At 41.1% G+C, this 18,487-nt stretch overlaps 1 long non-coding RNA gene across 1 annotated transcript; it reads right to left on the minus strand.

Annotated features, from left to right (window-relative positions):
• Positions 1 to 212: 212 nt before the first annotated feature.
• Positions 213 to 17,900, minus strand: LOC133042607 (uncharacterized). The gene is made up of 4 exons (XR_009689535.1): positions 17,790 to 17,900; positions 15,703 to 15,921; positions 7,348 to 7,480; positions 213 to 295 (listed from the first exon to the last, which is right to left on the minus strand). It is a non-coding gene; the product is annotated as an uncharacterized LOC133042607 (long non-coding RNA).
• Positions 17,901 to 18,487: the final 587 nt, after the last annotated feature.

An 18,487-nucleotide genomic window follows, 5' to 3' on the forward strand; every position in this document is an offset into this window, starting at 1 on the left:
CATGGAATATTAAGACTTAGAAATAGGAGTGAGGATGAAAACACAGAATTTGTTGTCTAGATTTAAGTCCTTAAGCTCATAATTTTGGCTGCTTAAATCTTATGAAAGCAATGTGCAAGGAAAAATGTCATAAAAATGCACAAGTCAAAATTTACATTCTGACCTCCATCTTTAGGTAAATGGCTTACCATTTCTGGTCTTAGTAGACACATCTTCAAAGTAAAACTTAGGCAGGTGATTCCCAAGGCTCCTATTCGTCTTAGAATTCCATGACTCATATACACTCGACAGAATTCTGAAAGGTAAAATCTTTCTGAAAGACTATACATATCCAGTATATCAAAAGCCCTAAAAATGATATTGACTCCACAATTCTGCTTTCATAAATACACTCCAAGGAAATAAATGGACACATGTACAAATTTGTATGTAAAAGGCTATTGCAGAGTAATTTACAATAAAAATTGAGGGAAGCAATAAAAATATTCATCCAGAGATGATTCATATATAAAATGTATGATGGTATATGGTATAAGCTTGAAAAAATGTTTTCTACATCATTCTCAGCAACATTTTCTTCTTACTAAATGGCATGACCGAAAAAACAAAAAACAAAGTACTGTGGATGGCATTTGGGAAATGACTTTCATGGTGAGCAGCCTACGAGTAAAGGTTTGGCTCTGGGCTTTTGGACGTTCTCCACACTTGGGACTTTAGCAGAGGGGCCATCGGGGTAGGACCCTACTCTAGTTGTGACATCTTGGGATTCTGTGTTGAGGCAGGAATATGGGGAAGGAGCTATGACCTCTCATGAGCTTCACTTGCTGGATTGCCATTAATGCTTGGGAGTGGCCTGGGTAAAAGTGGAGGTTCAGGTCGCATGGTATTTAAAAAACTCAGCCTTCAGTCACAGTTTCTGTCAATAACCAGCACCAAAGGATCCAGGTGTGTCTTCTTAGGTGGGCAGAGCAAAGACAATGGTAGGATTCAGACAGGGGTTCAGGAAAGAGGCCTCCCCATTGGAAGCAGGGATCGGGATGGGCAGGATTCAGGAAGGAGGAAGAAGTTGCCAGAGTAGGGGAGGAGCTCAGACAGATGGGTCACTATATTATTTTCTGAGACTGGGACACATGGGGGAGAGAGGTGTGTGGACAACTGACTTCAGAAATCAAGTCTAAAGTCACCTTCTCAGGTCAGGCAAGGGGGGAGGTTACTGAGGGACAACTCAAGCTCAACTCAGAACCTCATTAGCTGTGTCTTCAGTCCTAGTTTAGGCTTAATGGAGAGGGCATCTCCATGCTGGTTCCCAATTAGAAGGTGTCAAAGGTAGGGAAGCCTGGTGGGACGGTGGGGTGATGAGAAGGTGTGATGCTGTGATCCTGTAATGTGGTCCCTGTGATCTTTGCTGCTGCCGTCATGATGCTCCAAGCTTGCTAAATTCATAACAGTCAGTCTATTTAGAAGTCAATTCAAGGACACTAATGGAGCCAAGCAAGACCTGGTGAGATGATGAATTTGCTGGCCCATTTTCAAACACCACCATGTTTCTCAGTCCAATGAGGTTTCTCATTTTACAATTGTTCTTGGTCCATCATGTAGCAGCAGTGTGCCTTTGGAGGCATCTACCAAATGGACTTCCTTCAGTAGTCCAGTGATTGCCTAATTTGACAGGCATCTATTGAATACCCTCCATGTGCCACAGACTGGACCATGAGAGTGATGAGTCTCATACAGCCCTTAAGGTGCACTCTCTACTCCATAAATGCCTGGGTGACTCTTTCCCTCTGTGTCCCACATGTTCTGTGCAGAACCATCTCTTCATCCACACTTGGCCTCATCTGCAGCTTCCCATGTTCACTGATACAGAGACCCAAGAGATTTCACTATGTGGCCCAGCACAGTAACAAATGCTAGCAATGACATAGCACTTGAGACAGGCTGAGCCCTTTCCTAAGATTTCATGTTATTAAATCACACCATCCCAATGAGGCAAAGTATTCATATTATTCCTACCATTCGCTCAAGGTCACAGTTACCACGTGGGAAGCTGGGATTTGAACCCAGACTGTCCCATTTTAGAGTACAAGCACTGAACAATTACTCCATCTTACCAGTGCGGGGTAAAAGAAGTCTCGACCACTGAGGAATTTGTAACCTGATTGGGGATGACAAAGCTGAATTGCTGAGATTCAACAGTGGTTGACAGAGCACTGAGTATGTGCTTAGACTGTAAAAGTTGTAGAAGCTGAAGAAAGTGAGTTCAGGGAAAGTAAGCAGGGAAAGGCTTATTGGAGAGTATCTTGGAAAGCTAATAGGTTTGGGGAGATAAAATTGCAAGGTAGGGTGTCTGGTGGCATGGCAGTCAAGAGCAAGTGGGGGGCACTGCCCAGAGCCCTCTACAGGCCAATATCTGGTACCAGGCACTGGATCCTGGAGGAGGGTGCAGGCAAGTTAAGTTGTGGTTTCTCTTTTCTTGCCCTCAAGGACAAAAATATTTTAGATGAACATCTTTTATTCATGCCGTCCTATTTCTGAAAAGCTAAAAGTAACTTAACAGGGTCTTATCAATTTTAGAGAAGAAAATCTTTTCTGCAGAATTTTCAAAAACTGGTTGGCTTATTTAAATTTTTAAATATTTGAGTTTAAAAAATAGAATTGCTGTCCCTATTACATTCAATATATATTTTTATCTGTATGAAATTATTCCACAGGCAGGACTAAAGTAATTACTACCACTGGGGTTTCCTTACTGAAAACATATTTGAACTTGATCTCTACTTTAAACATCAATAAGAGACACTAAACAGTTGTGTAGGGAAAATAAAGTCTGTTGTGATGATACCAAAGCATTCAGTGTGATTTACTGAGGGAAAAACATACCAATGCTGGTGTTATCAAAGTCAAACAAAAGAAAAAGTAACATCTATAAAGTGATGCTGAAGCTGAAACACCAGTACTTTGGCCACCTGATGAGAAGAACTGACTCATTGGAAAAGACCCTGATGCTGGGAAAGACTGAAGGCAGGAGGAGAAGGGGACGGCAGAGGATGAGATGGTTGTATGGCATCACTGACTTGATGGACATGAGTTTGAGCAAGCTCTGGGAGTTGGTGATGGACAGGGAAGCCTGGCATCTTGCAGTCTATGGGGTTGCAAAGAGTCGAACATGACTGAGTGACTGAATTGAACTGATCAAGTGTGTCCCACATGCCAGGATTTCTATTAATTTTTCATGCACTGTCTGCTTTCATAGTCAGAAAACCTGAGAAGGGGAGTCATATCTCTCTTGAACAGAGAAGGTTTCAGAAGGTTATTTTCTCCAAATCACATGCATGGTAGTGAGAGCACAGACTCAAACCCAGCTTTCTGCCTCATGTACCCCACATTCTTAAAAACCACAGTGGGTTGAGTCCCAGATGCAGTCTGGCATGACCCTGATGACACCATGGCTGCCTCCCTGGTCAGCACCCAGCCCCGGGGTTCCCTCTTGCTGTGTAGACATGAGTGTTTCTGGGCAGTCTGTGAAGCCTGCGGTGTGTGGATGAAATAGCTGGCAGACTGGCTGTCACATTCAGAATTCTCCTTGCACTCTTTGCTGTCATCCCTGGACATTTAACAGCTTTGTCAAGGTTACAGACAGGAAACCCAAGGCTTTTCTCTTCAGCCAGAACCCTGCCTTCTCCTCTGTTGGACTTTTCCACTGGATCTAAGTGAAGCTCATTTCAAGATGTGGCCAACAGACAAACAGGTCTATCTGGAAGGACATCGCCAATTCCTCTAACTCTTCTAGTAACAGAGACGGGGGTCTGTGTGTATTATATAAGAACTGGAAGTGTGGGAAGGAGCCTGATTGGCTCAGCACTGTGCCTGCGGCCGTGTAAGTCTGCTCCCAGCCACAGGGCTCTCCAAGTCAGAGCTCCTGGAAATTTTATTGTTTGATTTGGCCATGTGTGTTTCGATACCTCAGAAAAAAAGAGGACAGCTTGGACATGAGAAACTGGAGAGATTGATGGTAAAAGGAAAGAGTGAGTTGAGATGTTCATTAGGCTTCAAAATGAAAGGCTTACCCAGATTAACTCAAGATGCTTTGGCAGTTCTTTTTAAAGAGAACTTCTCCTTATGACCAGACATTGCAGGGGTGGGGGGGCGGCGGGAAATAATATGCATTTAGTAAAAATATATATTTCAGGGAATTCCCTGGTGATCTAGTGGTTAAACTCGGCACTTCTGTGGCCTGGGTTTAATCCCTGATTGGGGAACTAAGATCCCACAAGCCAGGTGGTGGGGCCAAAAGAAAAGAACTACACACACACACACACACATGTATGTGTGTATGTGTATATATATATATGTATATATATAATATATATGTGTGTATATATATATATATATATATATTTCAGTGTACATACACTTCCATTCCTAGGGGTATTTTGAAATTCGGGGCTTTAATTGCCAGGCTGCCAGGCTTTAGACCCTGGTGACTCTTTTCTAATTACAACATACAGATTTAAATAGATCAATAATATAATAAATTTTACCTCCTAGTTACTATTTCCATGTATCAATTGCTCCATTTGTCAAATGGAAACAGTAATAGTACCTACTTCATATTTTCTAAGCTTTAAACTGAAAAAGAATCCACATGTACAAGTGCTTAGCACAGTGCCTTATTGATTAGCACGTAGTAAAACAAACCATAAACGAAGTCGTCACAGTGATATTATATTGTGACCACTGTGTGCTTAGTCACTCAGTCGTGTCCAGCTCTTTGTGACCCCACAGACTGTAGCTTGCCAGGATCCTCTTTCAAGGGGATTCTCCAGGCAAGAATAATAGAGTGGGTTGCCACGCCCTCTTCTAGGGAATCTTCCCAACCCAGGGATCGAACCTAGGTCTCCTGCATTGCCGGCAGATTCTTTACCAACCGAGCCACCAGGGAAGCCCATATTGTGACCATTAAAAAGTGGATATAAGACATCTGGATCCCTTAATAAATGAGATCTGACTCTAAACCCAGAGTGGCTGTACACTCGTGTGTCCTTTATGTCTTTTAGACTCTAGGCTTGGGAACCCTGTGGGTCTAGGCAGTGCCCACTGTGATTCTTCTGGCAGCTAACAGCCCTTAGCAGGGGCCCAAAGCACACAAGTTAGCTGAATTTTACATGACAAAGTCTGAGGCACTCTTCTTAGTATTCATCCATCAATGCTCTCAGACAAGTTTTAAAATCTTTTGACTTTACTGCTTGTCTTTTTAAATAACTTTATCTACTGTTATAGAATGGATTGAAACAATCTGATCATAAAATCATCACTGCTAAACAACCTATCTTTTTAAGCATGATAGGATCACCAATGAGGAATGGAGCTGACCTCAGTTTGGGGGCTTTTTCCACACTGTGTCAACTTAATCATGAAGAAACCCACAAAACCTCCCTTATCTCAGGAAAGTGGCCGATGTTAATTGTAAAGGTTTATCTTCTTTTAACTGTCATCTAGGAGAGTAGTTTTACTACCTTATCATAGCTCTATTATGACAAGAAATGGAAAATTCACGCCTGCACATATTGCTTATGAATATGTTGGAGGTCTAGATGCATCTTTTATGAAGATGGAACATTTGGCTTTGCATTTGGTAGTGTGGAGAATAACACACCTGGGCCTGCACCCTAGGCGATGTCCAGGTTATTATTACAAGGGTTTCACTAACTCTGAGTAGTTTTCAGGCACCTGGATCCTCATAAATGGCTCAGGCCTCACTGATAGTACTTTATTTCTATGACTTTTAGGAGTTAGAGATAATATGAGCTAGCTGGGTTTGTAAAGCATATGGGAAATATATGCAAGTAAAGCCTTAGAAAAGGGCTTCCCTGGTGACTCAATGGTAAAGAAGCTGCCTGCCAATGCAGGAGACTGGGTTTGATCCCTGGGTCTGGAAGATCCCCTGGAGAAGGAAATGGCAACTCATTCCAGTATTCTTGCCTGGGAAATCCCATGGACAGAGGAGCCTGGTGGGCTATAGTCCATGGGGTCACAAGGAGTCAGAAATGACTTAGCAACTAAGCAACAACAAGAACAAAAGCTTTAGAAACCAAAATTGTTAGTGCTTTCCGTCACTGTTGCCACTCCTGTAAGAGCCAGATCAGATCTTGAGAGCCTGCGATGGCTGCCATCTAGTCCAAGGTCTCCCTTGGAAAACATCACTGGCTCACCCTCTGTTGGTCTCAAGTCACATCTTGGTTTCTGTTGGAATAAATGTAACTCTTCTGTAGCACTCAAGGTAGTAACTGATTAACCCATATCAGTCTTCTGTATTTTTATAAGGAGCTCGTGAAAGTGAAAGTCGCCTCAGTTGTGTCCAACTGTTTGCAACCCAATGGATTGTAGACTGCCAGGCTCTTCTGTCCATGGGATTCTCCAGGCAAGAATACTGGAGTGGGCTGCCATTCCCTTTTACAGAGGATCTTCCTAACCCAGGGATTGAACCTGGGTCTTCTGCATTGCAGGTGGACTCCGTACCATCCGAGCCACCAGGGAAGCACTAAGGAGCTTATAATTATATCTAACATTTACGCTGTCCAAGTATCTCTTTGAAATCTATCTGCGTTCAATCTTTCTCAGGCTTTTCTAATGTTTGAAAGGAATTGGATAGGAAAAGATGACTTGGCTTTTAGTACAAAAGCCACCAGAGAGCTTTTGGAATGTTCTCTTGTGCACTAGTATCTTCTGACACTCACTCAGTAGGTAAACTCACGTGGAAGAGAGCCGTGTCTAATGGGACTGTCTGATTCTATTTATTTTTTGTTATCATCTTGCAGGGCTGTTTTTGGTATGCAGTCATTTGAGTTGCCAGTCTCCAAAAAACTGGGTAATCTGGTGCAGATAATTTCAAATTTGCCTCAAACACCTAAACAATGACATTTTCTATGTGCCAACTTGGGTTTTTGCTTGTGAGAACAACTAGAAAGCTAAGGAGAAATGCTTCTCTTCTAATCAGTAATTTAAATATCTTTAGGTTTTATTTGGTTTTATTCTTTAACATTAATTTAAATGTATTTGGGTTTTATTTCATTTTACTGCTATGCATGCAACTTTTACTACTCTGCCAAAAGTATGAATTTTGCACATTTTAATTTAGGTCTTAATGTGTATATGTGTTGTACAAGCCAAATAATAATTTTATGTGTGTTTTTGGCTGAAAACCAGGAAGCAAGCATTTGTCTCAGGAGCCTAGACTGTTTTTTGGAGCCCCAAAGAACTTCCCTTAAAAAAATTGCCTAGAAGCTTTTGATCTTCTAATGTCATTGATAAGATATTTCATCACCATCCCAATATATTTTTACATACTTGTCATTCAACAGTTTCCAGGTTGGCATGGAGATGCTGAAACTCCCTCCCAGGACTTGTAAGGCTGCACATTCTCTGGCCCTTGCTTCTGCTCAGAACTCCTGGTTGAGTGAGTAAACTCATGCATCTGGCACTGTAGAAATAGAGCATTTGTATTACAACCACAGACAAAAGCTAAAAAGATGAAGTAACCACAGTGAGATATCACCTTTTAGCCATTAGGATGGCTGTTATCAAAAGAGCAGAAAATCACAAGAGTTGGTGAGGAGATGGAGAAGTTGGAACCTTTGTGTCCTGCTTGTAGGAATGCATATGATGCAGCTGACATGGAAAAGAGGGTGGAGGTTCCTCCAAAAGTTGAAAGTAGCATTACCATATGATCCAGCATCCATTCTGGATATATGTTCAAAAGAACAGAAAGCAGAGACTCAGACAATTTGTATACCCATATTCAGAACAGCATCATTCATACTAGGCAGGAGGTGAAAGCAACCCAAGTGTCCACCAGTGGATGAACGGATAAACAAAATGTGGTCAATCCATCCAAGGGAATATTATTCACCTATAAAAGGAAGGCAAATCTGCCACATGCTACTACATGGATGAACCTGGAGGACAATAGGTGAAGTGAATAAGCCAGTCACAAAAAGACAAATGCCATTATGATTCCACTTATATGAGCTGCCTAGAACATCAAGTTTATAGAAATGGGGAAAGGTTGGTTGCTAGGAGGTGCGGGGGGGGGGGGGGGGAAGGGAGAATGGTGAGTTGTAATAAAGTTTCAGTTTTCGAAGATGAAAAACTTTCTGGAGATATGTTGCACAGCAATGTAAATATCCACAGCACTACTGAACTGTACACTTAACGATGGTTTAAATGGTTAAGTTTTATGCTATGTCCATTCTATCATAACATTTAAATAAATAATGCATATTCACATTGAAAAAAGCCTTACAAGATTACCTTATTTGTCCATTATGACCTAGCAATTTTATGACTAACAAAGAACGGATATCATAAAGTGTGAAAGAACTCGCTGGGAAAGATCGAGGGCAGGGGGAGAAGGAGGCGACAGAGGATGAGATGGTTGGATGACATCACTGATTCAATGGACATGACTTTGAGCAAACTCTGAGAGAAAGTGAAGGACAGGGAAGCCTGGCTTGCTGCAGTCCATGGGGTCGCAAAGAATCAGACATGACTTAGCGACTGAACAACAATAAATCATAATAACAGAAGATAAAGTAGAAGATACATTCAAGTTCTTAATATTTTTTCCTGTCTCCAGTGGATCAGTTTTACTTACCTCAGTCTGGAGGCCACCGGTTTTACAGTATGTCCGGAGGCTGATGGTGATGGACACAGAGCCACACCCCCAGCTCCCTGTAAGGAAGGGCACGTGTCGCTATAGGCAGGGTGCTCACTGGACAGTCTGCTGTCAGCCACCCTGGGACCTACCTGCTGTGAGCAGCCACCTCACTGGGGTCACGTCCTTCCTGGGGTGTTGGTGACTGAGTGTGATGGGCGGGGAAAGCATGGCCCTTTCAGCTGGCTGTGGGGCACAGGTGGTCAGTGCCCTCATTCCAGACTTTCTCGCCCTGTGGCTGAGGTTTTGTCTGGCCTGCACTGTGGTTATTTCTTTCTCTGCCTCAGTCTACTTTCACTTCCTTCCTTTCACAGTTACGGATTCCTAATAAAAAAATTTGTACCCAAATTCCATCTCAGCATCTGATTTCAGAGAATAGAACTTGCAACACATATCAAGATACTATTAAGGATGGGGGTGGAGGAGGGATGGAGTGGGAGTTTGGGGTCAGCAGATGCAAACTATTATGTATATTTAGGATGGATAAACAACGAGGGCCTACTGCATAGCACAGGGAATTAAATTCAATATCCTGTGATAGACCATAATGGAAAAGAATATAAAAAGAATATACATATATGTATAATGGAATCACTTTGCTGTATAGCAAAATTAATATGTTTTTATTATGTTTAATACATTTGATTAACATTGTGAATCAATTATGCTAAAATTAAAAAAATTTTTAAGTATAATTGATTCACAATTAAATTGATTCACAAAATTAAAAAGATACTTAAGGTTAATGTAAACTGATTCTTTAATTTCTAAACATGAGTGAACAAGTTTTTAAGTTACTTAGTGAAATGATGAAGTCCAATTACATTTGAAGAATAAAACAAGTGGGAGTTCTGAACAGGAAAATTAAGGTCTTTTCCGATTAAGAAATACACACATACACAACACATACACACACAAAAGAACCAAACTAACATTAAAAATAATGTCACAAAATGAATAAGAACCTTTGCTCTGTGAAAGCTGCAGTGTTTGTGCTTCAGGTAAACATTTTTATACAAAGCAAGTATGACCAGACATTAATATTTGAATATTTCTCCCATATTGTAAATGTAGATATGATCAATGGGTTTGAAAGAAGAAGAGCTACCCATACATATCCTAAGACGATTGGAGAAGGAAATGGCAACTCATTCAGGTATTCTTGCCTGGGAAATCCCATGGACAGAGGAGCCTGGTGGGCTACAGTCCACGGGGTCACATAGTCATACACAACTTAGCAACTAAACAACAATCCTAAGATGATAAATAGCTTAATCCATAATCAGGCCAGCTCACAGTTAGAAGGAGAGGAAGATAAAATATGCGGGAAAGTCCAAGGTGGGAGCTACCAGGCAACTGAATAGTTACCTTTAAATATAGTTTTTGGAGTAATTAGAGCCATATTTCTGATTCTTCTCTCTGCCTCTATGATAGCTTGTGGAATTACAGAATTTCTCTGAGAAATCCCATGCATCTGAGAAATTTTTCCAAACATTACAGTCTCTGCAGATGTGTTTTGTGCTCAAATATAATTTAATTTCTACTTCCCTTTGACTTTATTTATGTGGATCTTATAGGACCTTCCACTTGTAGAACATTCTTAAACATAAACGTATTTAAAACCTTCAAAATCAGAAGTCAGTGGTTTGTGATCATGAAAGGAAGAAGAGATCTAACAACCGAATTAATTATACTTCCATTTGGCTATTGAATGTGCTAAAAACTCAGCCTTCCAGGTTTTTCTAAACTGTGATAATGAGAGCTGATATTTACTCATGCATGTGTCATATGTACTTTATTAGGATTATCTCAGTACTTCAAAACAACCTGCAAAGAAGGAATTATTATAAACTCATTTTACAATAAGGAAATACACAGCTTAGAGGATTTAAACAACTTGCCTAAAGTTATAGGGGATGGAAGTGAAAGAAACAGGAAGGAAACTAAGTGGCTGGCTGGAATATACATGTGAATGTAACCAGCCAGTTCATCAATTTGCTGTTTAATTTATGGTTTACATTGTATGAATTGGTATTTTAAGTAAATGTTCTGAATTGTGGGATTGTATTACTTTGGACTGATCAGTCAGTCAGTTCAGTTCAGTCGCTCAGTCGTGTCCGACTCTTTGCAACCCCATGAATCGCAGCACGCCAGGCCTCCCTGTCCATCACCAACTCCCGGAGATTACTCAAACTCATGTCCATCGAGTCGGTGATGCCATCCAGCCATCTCATCCTCTGTCGTCCCCTTCTCCTCCTGCCCTGAATCCCTTCTAGCATCAGGGTCTTTTCCAATGAGTCAACTCTTCACATGAGGTGGCCAAAGTACTGGAGTTTCAGCTTCAGCATCAGTCCTTCCAATGACTTTAGTTAAAAAAAACTACAAGACACTTAAATTAAAAATTTTTTTCCATTAAAATGTTGCAGTCTTATTTAAGGAAGAAAATATCCAAAGCAGTTACAGTGAATAAATTGTTTTTTGGATGAATCACCTAAAGGAGAGAGGGGTGAGGCATCAAATGATCCATCTAATAATCTAATCTCATTTACCAGGAAGTTGATGGTTTTAATTTCCTGAACTTTGAAGTTGACCCAGCTCGTTGCCAGAAACGTCATTGTGGGGCACAGAAATGGCCAATACATGCCATCTGTCCTGCCTGTCCTCCCTGCCACGCCGGTGGCAGACAGTACTAATAGATCACAGCACTCACAGAGCCCAGAGGTGGTCAGGAATCTGTTTCAGCTGAGTCCATAGGAACCAACTGACTGGGAAGACTTTTAGTGAGAACAAAACTGTTTTTGGCCCTCTAGCACTTTGGGGGACTGGAAAAAGGGAGTTCAAAGTGCAGCTCTGGTCTATGGGGCATTTAAAATGAGTGATTTTTTTTTTTTTTTTCCCAAATCTTTGAACAGTCTCAGCTTCCTCTTAAATTTTCTAACCAGGGTTGTGGCATTTAAGGCAGAGAGGTTTTAGGGCAAAAGCTACTCTTTTCACTTCCTTGATTCCTTATTAGGTAACAGGACAGTTAAATAGTATTAACACAATCTCTCTTAGACTGATAAGAGCTTAATATACTGATCTTCTGACTAATATATTTGCAACTTTAAAGGAATCTTTTACCTGCTATTCAGCTTTCATAAACATTTATGTGCCAGACATGTTAGGTGATTTCAGAATGGCTGGCTCTTGGAAACACAATTGCAGTTTTGGTTCCTTTGTGGAACTCTGCAGGCTAACGGGGACAGTTATTTTGAAACAAACTTTTTGGCAAACCTCAGATAACAGCTCACTCAAGGTCCCTGAACTTGTGGGTAGGCATGGGCTGTGGCTCAGGACTAAATAGAAATAAATGTTCTCAGCAGGGAGCAGTCATTACCAATTTAATGAATCAGAGTTCTGTTTATAGCTCTGTGAAGGATCATAATGTGTAAATTTAAATAAACCACCATGGCTTTGATTTTAAGTGTTAATATGTAAACTATTAGTCTCTTCCTAAGTTTGAAAGTAAAATATACGAAATTTGAACGTGTCTATCAAGTTTACTGACAGGTGGCAATACCCAATGAAAGACACCAATAGAAATGCAAACAGGGTTCCAAACAAAGACATTGCAGGATCTGAGGTCCACATGGGTTAGTTATGTTCTATGTCCTATAGGGTTGAAAGAAGTGAAAGTGTTAGTTGCTCAGTCATGTCCGACTCTTTGTGACCCCGTGGACTATACCTCTGTCTGGGATTTCCCAGGCAAGCACTGGAGGGGGTTGCCATTCCCTTCTCCAGGTGATCCTCCTGACCCAGGGATTGAACCTGGTTTTCTGCATTGCCGGCAGATTCTTTACTGTCTGAGTCACATGGGGTTATAGGGTTGATGGCTTTCATTAGTAAGTTACATTTAAACATACATTTATATACACTTGCATATGACACATCTTTTAAGTTGTAAACCAAAGCAATGAAAATGTCCTTTGAGATCAACTTCACGGTCTCTTCTCAGAGCTCCTTCTGTAGGACTCTTCATCAATTCCCTTTATTTTCAACATTTTCTATTGACTGTAGACTTCTGCATGTGGGGACATACTGGCCCTGTTCACTGCTGTCTTTTGAGAGCCTAGTTCCATGCCTGATCCATACCTGGTGCTCATGAAATGTTTGCTGGATAAATGGATGAATGACTTTGAGAAGTATAACCACGGAACAAAGGATCTTGTATCAGGACTTCTTTTCCTGTGCTTAATGAGTTTTTCCTTAACAGCTAGTTTAATTTTTTTAATTAGTAAATTCAATTGTCTGATCTCCAGGTGAGTTCCGCTTGGGATGAACTGAGCCAACTGTCTTGAAATTGGGATCCAAGTACTTTCTGAGGAGGGAAAAGATTTTCCAGGTGGTCCACAGACAAAAACACTTTAAAGGAATCAACATGCAGATCTTTCACTTCCACATATGCCCCTTCTCTTAAAATTAGTTTTCCTGAGAACACACATATAAATCACCTCCACGGTTATGATCATGTTTCTTCACTTTTATTGTAAAAAGGCATGTTTCCTATTCAGTGTGACTCCTACCTAGAGTGGGAGAAGCTCAGGTGACCATAAAACCTACCATCCAAACCTCAGGGGCATTCCTGAGCAAGAAACATAGGCTCTACACATCATTAACTTGGGATAACTAACACTGACAAAGATGTTTTAAAGATAATGCTATTACAATTCCCTTCCCCCCTTCTCTGAATACTTGGCTAAAATGTGCCTCTTAGTGAAAGAGTAGCAGGTAAATTAATAATCACTGGTTGTATATCGGTAAAAAATTTTAAGATATTCTTCCCAGATATTGATCAAGCAAACAAATATAACGAGCGAGCTAGTGGTTTCTAAAATGTTGTTAGAAAAAAAGGAGGATGTAATTGAGTTGTCAGTGGATAGATCAAAAGAGATTTGCAAACACGTTTATAGCAGCATTATACGTAATAACTCAGAGTTATTAACCCAAAGCTCCACCAACAGTAGGATAAATTGTGGCAGTGGTACAGGGAAATGCTACATAGCAGTGAAGAAAAGCAAACTATCACTACACACAACACACATGCCCCTTGGGCTGCAACCGCAGACCTGCATGCAAGCTTGGTGGTTGCTCAGCTTCGAGACTGAAGAAAGAGCCCCGAGAAAACAACGCAGACAGGAATGGCTTGTTGAACAGGAGATCTCACCCAGAGTCCTGGAGTGACACCCTCCCATTTACAGCCGATGGCTAGCAGATTGGACGTGGAGCCGTCTTCTCTACTCGGGGAGAAGGAGGCTACCGTTTACAGGCGGAACTGAGGTCAGAAAGACTCAGTTACCAGGGACTAATTAAGCCCTATAATTAAGAGGATTTGGATAGTCACGTGGGTGAAGCCAGGAATCTATAGAGAGTGAGAGGATGGTCATCTGGAGAGATCTGACCGCACAAGGACTTTCACAATTTCAGAGGATACACACTCGAGGATTCCATTTTGATGAAGTTTATCAACAAATAAAACTGATTTATGGCATTAGAGACTAAAATAATGCTGCCTTAAAATAGACAACTTATGGGAAGTTTGGCCTTTTATACAGTTCATGAGGTTCTCACAGCAAGTATACTGGGGTGGTTTGCCATTCCCTCCTCCAGTGGATGCAATGAACATGAAGTTGTGCAAACTCTGGGAGATGGTGAGGGACAGGGAGGCCTGGTGTACTGCGGTTCATGGGGTTGCAAAGAGTCGGAACAATAACAACAACAACAACAACAAATGTTGCTGTATAATACAGGGAGCTCAACCTGGTGCTCTGTGACAACCTGGGGAGGGGGGATAGGGTAGCAGGGTAGGAGGGAAGTTCAAGAGGGAGGGGACATATTTATACTTATGGCTGATTCACGTTATTGTTTGGCAGAAATCAACATAACGTTGTCAAGCAATTGTCCTCAAATAAAAAAGAACAATAGTACTACCTTTGGGGGGAATATAGGCTAGGAGGGGACATAAGAGAGACTTCCAAACAGATGGAAATAGTCTAATCTTGATTTGGGGAGTGGTCACATGGACCTATCTATATTTAAAATCTCCCTGAACTGTACACTTGAGATTTGTAAACTTTATTGAGGTTACATGTTAGCACAAAAGAAGAAACTGATTTATTTAGTCAATAAAGGTGTGCTTATGCACAATTGCTAGGTGCGGCTGATCTAATACTGAAGTTACAGATAGGATAACCATATCCCCTGTGAGCCTTTCTTTGGCCATAATTACTAACACCGACTTGTACCCCCCTATCGCCAGTTAGCGATCACTATGTAACAAATCCATCCCCAAACTTAGCGGCTTAAAGGAACAATAATTTCCCAAGTGGCACTCGAGGTAAAGAATCCGCCCGCCAATGCAGGAGACTCAGGAGACACAGGTTCGATCCCTGAGTCAGGAAGACCCCCTGGAGGAGGAAATGGCAACCCACTCCAGTATCCTTGCCAGGAAAATCCCATGGACAGAGGAGCCTGGTGGGCTACAGTCCATGGGGTGCAAAGACTCGGACACGACTGAGCGACTAAGCACACACACAGTTTTAATACACTTCCCGATATCGAAGGTCAGGCACTCATACAGGCTCAGATGGTCGAGTCTTGTACATCTGTTTGTCTTGAGGGCAGCTGTTGGTGGTGTTGACTGGCAGGAGGGCTCAAGAAGACTCTCCTCCCAGACTGCAGCAGGGAGGCTGAGAGAGGAGTCAGTGGGATGACTGCCTGGAGCCCTCCACGTGGCCCCTCTGGAGGGTGTCTCAGGGTGGTAAGACCTCTACCGTGGTGCATGGCCAGTTGGAAGCCACGTGGGCCTTTACAACCTGGCCGTGGGAGTCACATGGTGTCTCTTCTGACTCACTCTGCTCATGTTCAAGTAGGGCAGACATAAACCCCAGCTCCAGTAGGAGGAGTGTCACAGAATTTACAGTCATTTTTTAAAAAGCACAATGCATACTTACAGACAGGATCCAAGGACTTGCCAGTTCTCCATTCTGAATATCTTTCTCACATCCTTTCCTCTTCTCCATCTTCACTATGACTTTGTTAGCTCAGATTCTCAGTCTCTTATCTGTACTGGATGATGCCCTTAGTTGATCTCTTGTTCCTAGTTTCTCTACCTTTCATTTGATCTTACTGGATGTTAACTAATGTCCCATTCCGTGTCTGTCAAGCTTTTGCTAGAAAAAAAATAAAATAAAATTCTTAATAAATCTGTCTTTATTTACTAATTAAATTCAAACTCCTTTGCCTGCCAGTCAAGGCCCTTTGTCACCTATGCTCATCTAACCTCCAAACTTATCTTCCACAGGCTCTTTCATGGGTTTGAACTCTCACCAAACATCTCTTTTCAATTTTCTCTCTCCAAGACCTGCCCTTCACAGACTGAGTATAACTCACAGGGTTTATTCTGCGTCTTCATGGGCCTTCTTGCCCCTCGGCCCCTACCCTCCCACCCAAACTCACAGTTCTCTAAGGTCCTGATAAAAAGCTTCCTCTGGCTGGAATAAGCATGCCTGGACTAGAAGGCTTAGTCCAGCCAGTAAACGTTTATGGCAGGCTTCTTTATCAGGCTCTGTTTTAGGTCCTGAAAACATAGGCAGATGAGGTTCCCAGCCTCCGAGTTTATAAATCCTTATTTGGAAGGAATACTGTCCTTCGATATCTTATGAAAATTCACTGGTTCTTTTCTTGTGCTACCTTTGGAGGTGGTGTAAATGGAGTAACTAAATAGCCAGGTCCTAAAACTGTATGACCTGGGGCCTCAGTTTTCTTTTCTGTAAAGTATGATAATAGTCATACCTGTCACATAGTAACCATAGGAACCATGAAGTTCACACCTGTGATTAAATATAAAACACCTAGAGTTTGGCAAACAGTTAGACCTAAATTAGCTTTAGTAATTATCATCATCATTATCACCACCATCGTCCTTAGTTACATATATTTTTTCCTCTCCTCTTGCCCCATTAGATTATAAACTTACTTTTTTTAGAAGTGGACAACATATCTTATGTATTTATGGTGTTTGAAAGAGTGAGAGCTTTTAAGTCAGGCAAAGATGTTTGAGTCCAGCTCTGCATCTCACTAACTGTTAGACCTTGGGCAAGTTAGCATTCCATACTTAATTTTTTTCATATGTAAATTCTGAATAATAATATCTAAGAGAGAGTTGTCATGGGGATTTAATGTGGTAACATTTGTAAATCATCTGATATTTAGGATGTGACCCCAAATGACAAGGATGGTTAACAATGATAATGATGATAAAATAACTCTGACAATTCCTCAAACTCCCTCTATTTAATATGATATATAATTTAGTATATACTATATATAAGTAATCTTTTATCATTCACTGTAAATAGTAAATATCTTTACATTTCAACACATATGGTTTTGCCTTATCTTTTATAATCATTACATAGCCTTTCTTTATATATGTGTGTGTGCGTGCATGCTAAGTCGCTTTAGTTGTATCTGACTCTGTGCCATCCTATGGACTGTAGCCCACAAGGCTCCTCTGTCCATGGGATTCTCCAGGCAAGAATACTGGAGTAGGTTGCCATACTCTCCTCCAGTGGATCTTCCTGACCCAGGCATTGAACCTGCATTTCGTGTCTCTTGCATTGGCAGGCAGGTTCTCCACCACTAGTGCCCACTGGGAAGACCTAATATATGTGTACCATAATTTAATCAGCCTCTTACAAATGTGTTTCCAACTTTTCCCATTATATGCTACACTGTAATCAAATGAATTACATACACATGTTTCCACCCTATCTTATTATTTCTTTAAGACAAGTGATTAAAAGTAAAGCTGCTTGGATAAAGGAAATATGCCTATAGGTTTTATGAAAACTGACTGGTTAAATCTACCATTATTCCCCCAGTAGGGACCATCTCTGTTTCAGACATCTTTGAAACATGGGACTTTGATCAAGACTTTACACCTTCCTCAAGATTTATTTTTCATCTATTCTTTTAACCTGTCAATATATCCCTAATAACCCATGCTTTAAACGAAAAAAAAAAAAAAAAGATGTACCTGTTTTTATTTCCTCTGGACTGTGGACTTTTTGAGGGAAAAATCCTTTTTTTCATTTTGGTTGTGTCCCGGAGTCACTGGTCCATTTCACTGGAATCTAGAGAACACTTCTCTTTCCTCAGCAATTCTTTGCTGCTTTAAGGTTGATACAGGTCTTAAACAAAGTCACCTACTTATTTGTTAAAGAGTGGGTGAGAAGAGAGAGAATTTCAAGTGCTCAGAAATTAAAATTTACATTTAGAATTTCCTTTCCTTTCAACTGTAACTTCTTCTCCTCTGTTGGTATTTCCCATGCAGATAGATTTAGGGGAGCTGAGCGCTGCACCCACAGCTGCAGAGAAGAACAGAGAAGAGATGAGGAGGGGCACTCTTAGGGGTTGCCAGGCAAGCACAGAGGTGACTGTCCCATCTCACCTAACCAGGCACTCCTAACCTGAGTCCCGTCAGTGTGCTAGAAAAGAGTTTGAGATCCTATTGTGTGCCAGACATTAATACCAGACTTTTTTTTTTTTTTTTTTTTATTAGTTGGAGGCTAATCACTTTACAATACCACAGTGGGTCTTGTCATACACTGACATGAATCAGCCATGGATAGTGCCAGACACTAGGCAAAACGCTCAGACCAACCAAGGTGATTTTACAGAAAGCCAGGAAGAATTTTTCCTTACAATAGAACAGAAACGGAATGCAAATTTTAG

This window comes from Dama dama, chromosome 21 (assembly GCF_033118175.1).
Source record: "Dama dama isolate Ldn47 chromosome 21, ASM3311817v1, whole genome shotgun sequence".
Lineage (NCBI taxonomy): Eukaryota > Metazoa > Chordata > Mammalia > Artiodactyla > Cervidae > Dama > Dama dama.